This window comes from Populus nigra, chromosome 14 (genome assembly GCF_951802175.1).
Source record: "Populus nigra chromosome 14, ddPopNigr1.1, whole genome shotgun sequence".
Taxonomy (NCBI): Eukaryota; Viridiplantae; Streptophyta; class Magnoliopsida; order Malpighiales; family Salicaceae; genus Populus; species Populus nigra.
Window position 1 is genome coordinate 6,010,427 of NC_084865.1, and position 7,306 is coordinate 6,017,732.

The 7,306-nt window shown below is 34.1% G+C and overlaps 1 pseudogene; it reads left to right on the forward strand.

Annotated features, from left to right (window-relative positions):
* Nucleotides 1-513: 513 nt before the first annotated feature.
* Nucleotides 514-6,375, forward strand: LOC133672614 (dihydroorotate dehydrogenase (quinone), mitochondrial-like; annotated as a pseudogene).
* The last annotated feature ends 931 nt before the right edge of the window (nucleotides 6,376-7,306 follow it).

Sequence of the window (7,306 nt, forward strand, 5' to 3'; positions counted from 1 at the left end):
CAATGCAATTTACATTAGATAGGGTGCACTGGGGGTGATGAGTCTTTTCCTTGTACAACCAGTCTTTTACCCAGACTCTCACAGACCATAAGTTTCTAGTGATCATAATATTAGGTGGCTGCTCTTGAATATTAATCATAATTTTATGATTGAATTCAAAAACTTTTCTAACATACCATACCTCACACAAGAGGCATGACAAGAGCCTCCTCCGTCGCCAAACAATGTCACGGTGCACGCACACCCTTGAATTTATTTTTTCTAGGGTTATTTAAGATCGCTTATTAATTAAATTACCCGGAATTCACTGAATTATCACCATTTAAAATCTTTTTTATATTAAAAAAAATTAACCCCCTTCACGTGCAGTGCGGGTAAAAAACATCAGGCAGTCATTATAACATGTGTGTGTAAGCAGTGACTGAGTGCCGAACACTTGCTTCCTTACTTTCCGCTGCTTTTAGGGGAATATATGACTTGGGTGGACCTATGAACACATTCTGGTCAGCAGGAATTAAAAAACGAAAGGAAAAGGAAAAAGAAAAGGATGCTCCAACTTTGAGGAAAGTTAAATGGTAACAACGTGGATTATATTAACAAATCGTGATTAGTGACACAGTTTTTCGCTCTTATTGTTGTTTTTTCTTGCAGTGCTTTATATAATCTATAAGGTCCGTTGTGTACTTTATAAAATCACGAACAATTGCTTACAATTCAGTTACATTACTCTAAATTGATGAAATGTGAGGAACATAGGATAAATTTGTCACAAACAATCATAGAGGCTAAAGATGTTTGGGGATTTTCCATAATATGAACAAAGAAAAGAATTTCACCAATAATCGAACTTTCATTGTTGAAATAAAGGAGCGAGGAAGACATAGTTTACACCCAGTTTTATGCTTAAACCACACCCATTGATCCAAAACGCAGCCTCTCATTCTCTCTGCTAAAACCTCTCTTTCTCCGCCTCTGAAACCAAAGCACCACAAACCCCTGTTTTTTGGGTGGGTTGACATAAAAAGATAGATTCTGCTATGTAGCGAGTGTTTCTTGATCTATGGCTTCAAGGAGAGTACTTAAAGATATTTTGCTCAGAAGGGTTACTTCAAGTCCTGCTAGTGGCGTTAGACATTGCTCTTCTCCCTCGTCGTCATCAGAAACTGCTCCAAAAATCCCTCACTTCTCAAAAAAGGTAAACTTTTCCTTGTTTACTTTTTTTTACATTTCTGGTCACGATATGAGAGATTGGGTTGATATGAGAAAATGGGCTCTTTTTGGAATGTTTAGTGTTTTGAGTTGTGTTGTATTCAGTATAGCTTTTCGTCTTTGTTTCATTGGGTTTTTAATCTTTGATGAATTTTTGAATGTAGATATTCTTGGGGACCGAGTAGAGGTTTGTTTTGAGATTGTAGTTTCAATTTTTGTATTTGCTGCTAGAGTCAAACCATGAGACTTTTAGTTGTTAATTTATAATTCAAAATAGAGTTTTTTTTTTCTTTTGTTGCTTGAAGGCAAGTTGATAAATGAATATGCTGAAATGATTGGAGTGTAAATTTAGAGAAGAAAGTGTCATTGGAGGCACCCATTTATTCTGGTTTTGGTAAATTTTTGTTCATTGAATGAATTAATGAGTGTCATTGTGTTTTTTTCTTTCATGCATAGCTATTTGCTTAAACTATTAATTCCAGATTCCTTTTTCCAATATACCATTTTTGTTGATTCATAAGTCTCTTAATGTGCTGCTTTCGCACACTGTAACAAAGTTTTGGTTCCTTTTGGTTTTTTGTTTTCCTCTTTGTTATTTATATCGCACGATTTTCCTATTGAGCTCCAGTATACAATGCAAGAGTAGAAATGTTCCTGTTCAATTCCGATTTTTAAATCTGTGGTTATTTTCCACTATAGGGAAGGTTATTAACAGGAACAACCATAGGATTGGTTATAGCTGGAGGAGCTTATGTTAGTACAGTGGATGAAGCAACTTTCTGGTACTTCATTCAAACCTCTAATAAGACATTTCCTTAATTCACATTTAAACTTGTTGCATGCATATTGGAACTCTAATTCCAGAGTAATGATTTATATATGAATGTTCCATGAACAAGAATTTAAACATGAATGACTGCTTGATATATTGAAAGAATTTGGATACATACCATGATAGATTTTGATAATCATGCTTTGTTTATATTCTTTGAAGCTTTTATAGTATTGGATAAATTTACATTACTAGATAATCTCATGAATCACTAATGATGTGAGTTCAATTTGAAATTACCTTGAATACTTGTATTTTATTCCTGGGATGTAAACTTATTCTGTGTATAATTTCCTTGCAGTGGTTGGCTATTCAATGCAACGAAACTCGTGAATCCAATTTTTGCCCTTTTAGATGCTGAGTTTGCTCATAAGCTTGCTGTCTCAGCAGCTGCTCGTGGTTGGGTTCCGAGGGAGAAGAGGCCTGATCCTTCAGTTTTAGGACTGGAAGTTTGGGGTAGTAAGTTCTCCAACCCTATAGGTCTAGCTGCTGGCTTTGATAAAAATGCTGAGGCTGTTGACGGCTTGCTTGGGTTAGGTTTTGGCCCTGTGGAGGTTGGCTCTGTTACCCCTGTTGCACAAAATCCAAAGCCACTTATCTTCAGATTGTGTCAGGAAGGGTGAGAATACCCCTTTTTTTCCTGTGCATCTAGTAGTGGTGGTGGATGGTTCTTGGATTAGTGAAAATTTGATTCTTTGGTGCTTGGACATGTGGAAGAGACCATTTTTTTTTATCGTATGGACTTCAGAAAATTTTTTTTTTTTTGTAAATTTGTTTCTAGGAAAGTGTTTCAGTACTGATATATATCATTGCTTTATGTTTGTGCCAGTGTAATTATCAATCGCTGTGGATTTAATAGTGAAGGCATTGTAGCTGTTGCAAAGCGATTGGGTGCACAACATGGAAAAAGAAAGTTGGATGAAACTTCAAGCGCTTCATCTACCTCTAACAACAAAGTCATACATGGAGGCAAAGCCCGTCCTGGCATTCTCGGGGTCAATCTGGGAAAGAACAAGACAAGTGAAGATGCTGCTGCAGATTTGTACAAGGGGTTCATACATTGTCCCAATATTCTGATTACTTGGTAGAACTTTCTTTCCATATCTGTCTTTCTTTTTGTTCTTCTATCTTCCGGTTCATGAAAGCTTGTGGTTTTTCTTACAAATGCTATGGGCACAATTCACTAGGGTGGTCTATTGGCACTCCATCATCTAGCTACATGCGCTTAACTTGACGATACTTATATGCATACTGTGAAAATGAAAAATGGAGTGCCAATAGCATGGCTCTTTTACCTAGTCAAGTACATGACAGACTAAGAGGAATTGAATTCTGTTTGATATGATTTGAAAATATGTTCTTGTCTTGCATAGGTTATTAACGTGTCATCACCCAATACTCCTGGATTGCTTATGCTTCAGGGAAGAAAGCAATTAAAGGACCTAGTTAAGAAGATATGGATGCTTACGCCTGACTTACACCTCTCTTGAAATTGTGTGATGCTTCCGCCTGACTTACACCTCTCTTGAAATTGTGTGATGCTTACGCCTGACTTACACCTCTCTTTCATTTAGGTCCAAGCTGCTCGTGATGAAATGCAATGGGTTGAGGAGGGTCCTCCTCCTTTGCTTGTGAAAATTGCTCCTGACTTGTCCAAGGAAGACCTCGAAGACATTGCAGCAGTGTCTAACAGCTCTTATTTTCATGTCTGTTCTCCACTTCCACATGCAGCACTCTTATAGTTCCTTGTTTGTGATTTCTTGTAGGTTTCTCTTGCACTCCGCTTGGATGGACTGGTATGTTTTGTTCCCATCAAGAACTCCATCTGCTTTTACTTTTAGCTGGACATTCGTGTTTTTGTGTTCAGAACTTTGGTTACTTTTCAGATGAATGAAGCTTTCTAATTAGTTTCTTAAAATAATTTATGACTTGGTTACAAGTATGGTGGATAGATATGTATGAAGTGGTTCCAATTGTTTTAATTTTCTTAAATATTTGTGGATATCACATATTCTTCTGTTATGCATAACTCATTTATGGGTCCTTGGTACTAGCAATATCCTTGACTCCACCCATCTACTATACGGTGAAATGTAATTTTCACCCTCCCCTAATGTGCATGTGTTGTTTTATTTTCTTGTTTTAGTTAGGCTTGTATGTGATGAAGGGATTAGTTGCAGTTGTGGAAGTCCATATCATGCAATTAGATTAAATCACATTAGGATATCCATACTGAAAACTTCGCATACCAAAAACTAAAATATCTATCTACATAAAGGTTGCAAGCGCAGCCCAAAGACAAACACAATATATTAGTTTGCTAGTTATACTTTTTTTATCTCATATTCTTGGCTTAAATGATTAGAATAAATTAAAAATATATTTCTACTGAATATTATTTGTGGAAACTCCTATCAGTCTGACTTTGGTTTTTTTGTAGTGAAGAAGATGATGTTTTCATGCAGTTCAATAATAGCAATAGTATGAATTTTTTTGTTCTTGTGGATGAAGCTGCAATAATTATGGTTTCCTATATATATATATATATATATATATATATATATATATATATATATCCTACTCACTGCAGAAATAAGGACATTACTTCCACACAGTCATGTTACTCGCTTATCAATGCTGATTTTGCTTCTTCTGCTACTGGGCTAGATTATATCAAATACAACAATATCAAGGCCAGATTTTGTAAAGAAATACCCAGTGGCTGAGGAAACTGGTGGCTTGAGTGGGAAACCTCTCCTCAATTTGTCTACCAATATCTTAAAAGAGATGTATATTTTGACAAGGGTATGTTGGCTGTTCTTATGATAAATATTAAATTAAGTTCCTATGCATCCTTGGCATTCACTTGATAATGGATTGACTATTCTGTGGTCAAGATCACTAGAGCAAGTCAGTACCATGAAGAAATTCCATTACCCAATCATTATGCTGGCAAGTTCCAATAATCATAATTCTCAGCAAACAAACAAAAAGCTCCAATAATCATATGAATCGTTTCAAATTTCTAAGTTACTTATTAATTGTATTGTATCATGACTGCCAAATAATCCAGCTCATTTCCTTCCTTTCTAATAGACAATCCTCTATAGACACTCTAATTTACCCCACATTTTGATGCTTCTTTGCCCATGAGTGCATGAATGCTTTCTCCTTTCGTTTCATATTATCCAGTAAATCCTTTTTAATTCTGTTGTTCATTATAGAACTTTTGGATTTACTATGTAACGCCATTATATAATTTTTTCCCCTTTAAATTAAGAAACATGCAATCTTTGATAGGCTGTTTGGCTTGAATTCTGTAATAGTTCTTTTTCCTGTTAGTATAAATTTTCCTGAGTTATTTATTGAGCATGTATATTTTGTTTCATTCCAGGGGAAGATTCCTTTGATAGGCTGTGGAGGTGTTTTCAGGTAAAATCTAAAGAATCCATCTTCATTAGTGTCATTAACGTAACGATTGCTTCATGAATTTGTTACCTGAACTTAAATTACTTACTGACAATTCAGTGGTGAGGATGCATACAAAAAAATTCGAGCTGGAGCAACTCTTGTTCAGCTTTATACAGGATTTGCCTATGGGGGACCAGCCCTGATTCCTCGAATAAAGGTAACATTGCAATGTGTTTCTGCATTTTTGGAGCCTCAAGGGCGACATCTAGAAAATAAAAGTGTGACATTAAATTGTGCTCTATTTTAAGGGGAAAAAGCTTCTTCTTTTTTTATTGTTTTTCTATGGGATATGGAAGGATTTTTGTGTATAGCTTAAGCTCTTAGCAAAGCTTCCTTTGGGAAGTGTATTGCTTTGTAAAAGAAGGAAGAATTCAGATGGAGACTCATCTGATAAATGAAGCAGAAACATACAAGCAATGATAACACTGGAAATTGTTAAAAACTGTTTTCAAATACAATATTCTAACCAGGACTTGTTGTAGGCTGAGCTGGCCGAGTGCTTAGAAAGGGATGGTTTCAAGTCTATTTTGGAGGCAGTTGGTGCAGATTACAGATAGGGTATCCCAATTTTTATTGCAAAGCAGATAGAGAACAGTGTCTGTCTGAGCATGCAGGCAAGAAAGAAAGAACATATGGAGAGAGCTTTATTTATTTCGTTTGTTTAGCAATATTTTACACGATTAACTGGTCCCTCTAGTTTTGTTGTCTCCGCTTTCTCTCCCCCGCAGAACGCTCAGTTTCTTTCACTCTTTTTTTTTTCCCATCTTTTTTGGGTGGAGTGGAGAAATTTTTTTGTTTTTGGTACAATATGACAACGATTTTGAAGTGACAGAATAGAAATTCTGGAGAAATAGTTTTTTTTTTTTTTAATCTCTTCGAGAAAGGTGAAACTTCCCCTCGTGTTATCTTGTTGTTCTGCACTGTCTTAACACATAAGATGGAATAGCAATATGCTTTTCAATACGGAAAATCAAATTAAGATGTTTATGTATTGATTTAACGGGAAATGGTATACTTAGAATTTCAAATCAAGTCTTAAGCAGGTCATCTTTATAATGAACAAATTTGTTTATGCAGACCTATCTGGTAATACTTAGGTTTAAGTGGTTGTGATTGTTTTTTAAAGTGTTTTCTTAAAACAAATATATCAAAATAATATTTTTAAAAAATTATTTTTAACATTAGTATATTAAAATAATTTGAAAAAACCAAAAAAAATATTAATTTGAAACAAAAAAAATAAAAATAAAAATTAATTTTTTTCAAAAACGTTTTTGAAATATCAAACGAGAAATACAATATTATGACCACTCTCAAAGAACTTTGAGTTTTTTTTGTTTGTGAAACCATAAAAAAATCTTATATCATAAATTGATAAGTTGATGTATATATTTAATTAAATATATTAAAAATTATTTATGTCAATAGATACAAAAGAATTGTTAATGATAATTAAAGATTAAATTTAAAATTTGAGAGATGGATATAAATTAAAATATTTGATCTCGCAACACAGGTCATGAATTTAAATGTGGTTAATAATTTTGTTTTTTAGAATTAACTTTTTATTTAATCAAACGATAATAAAAATAAACATGCACATGAAAAAGATTGAATAAGATTCAAAGAAAAAAATGGGATAATTATAAAAAAATCTTTTATACGATGGTTCGTATTTCATTTTTCCTTTGAAAAATTATGGTTTCCCTCCTAATCTTTAGTAACATCATTACACTTTACACCCCATATTTTGGGGTCAAAATAAAGTCAATCATTATTTACAAGTTTGTTATT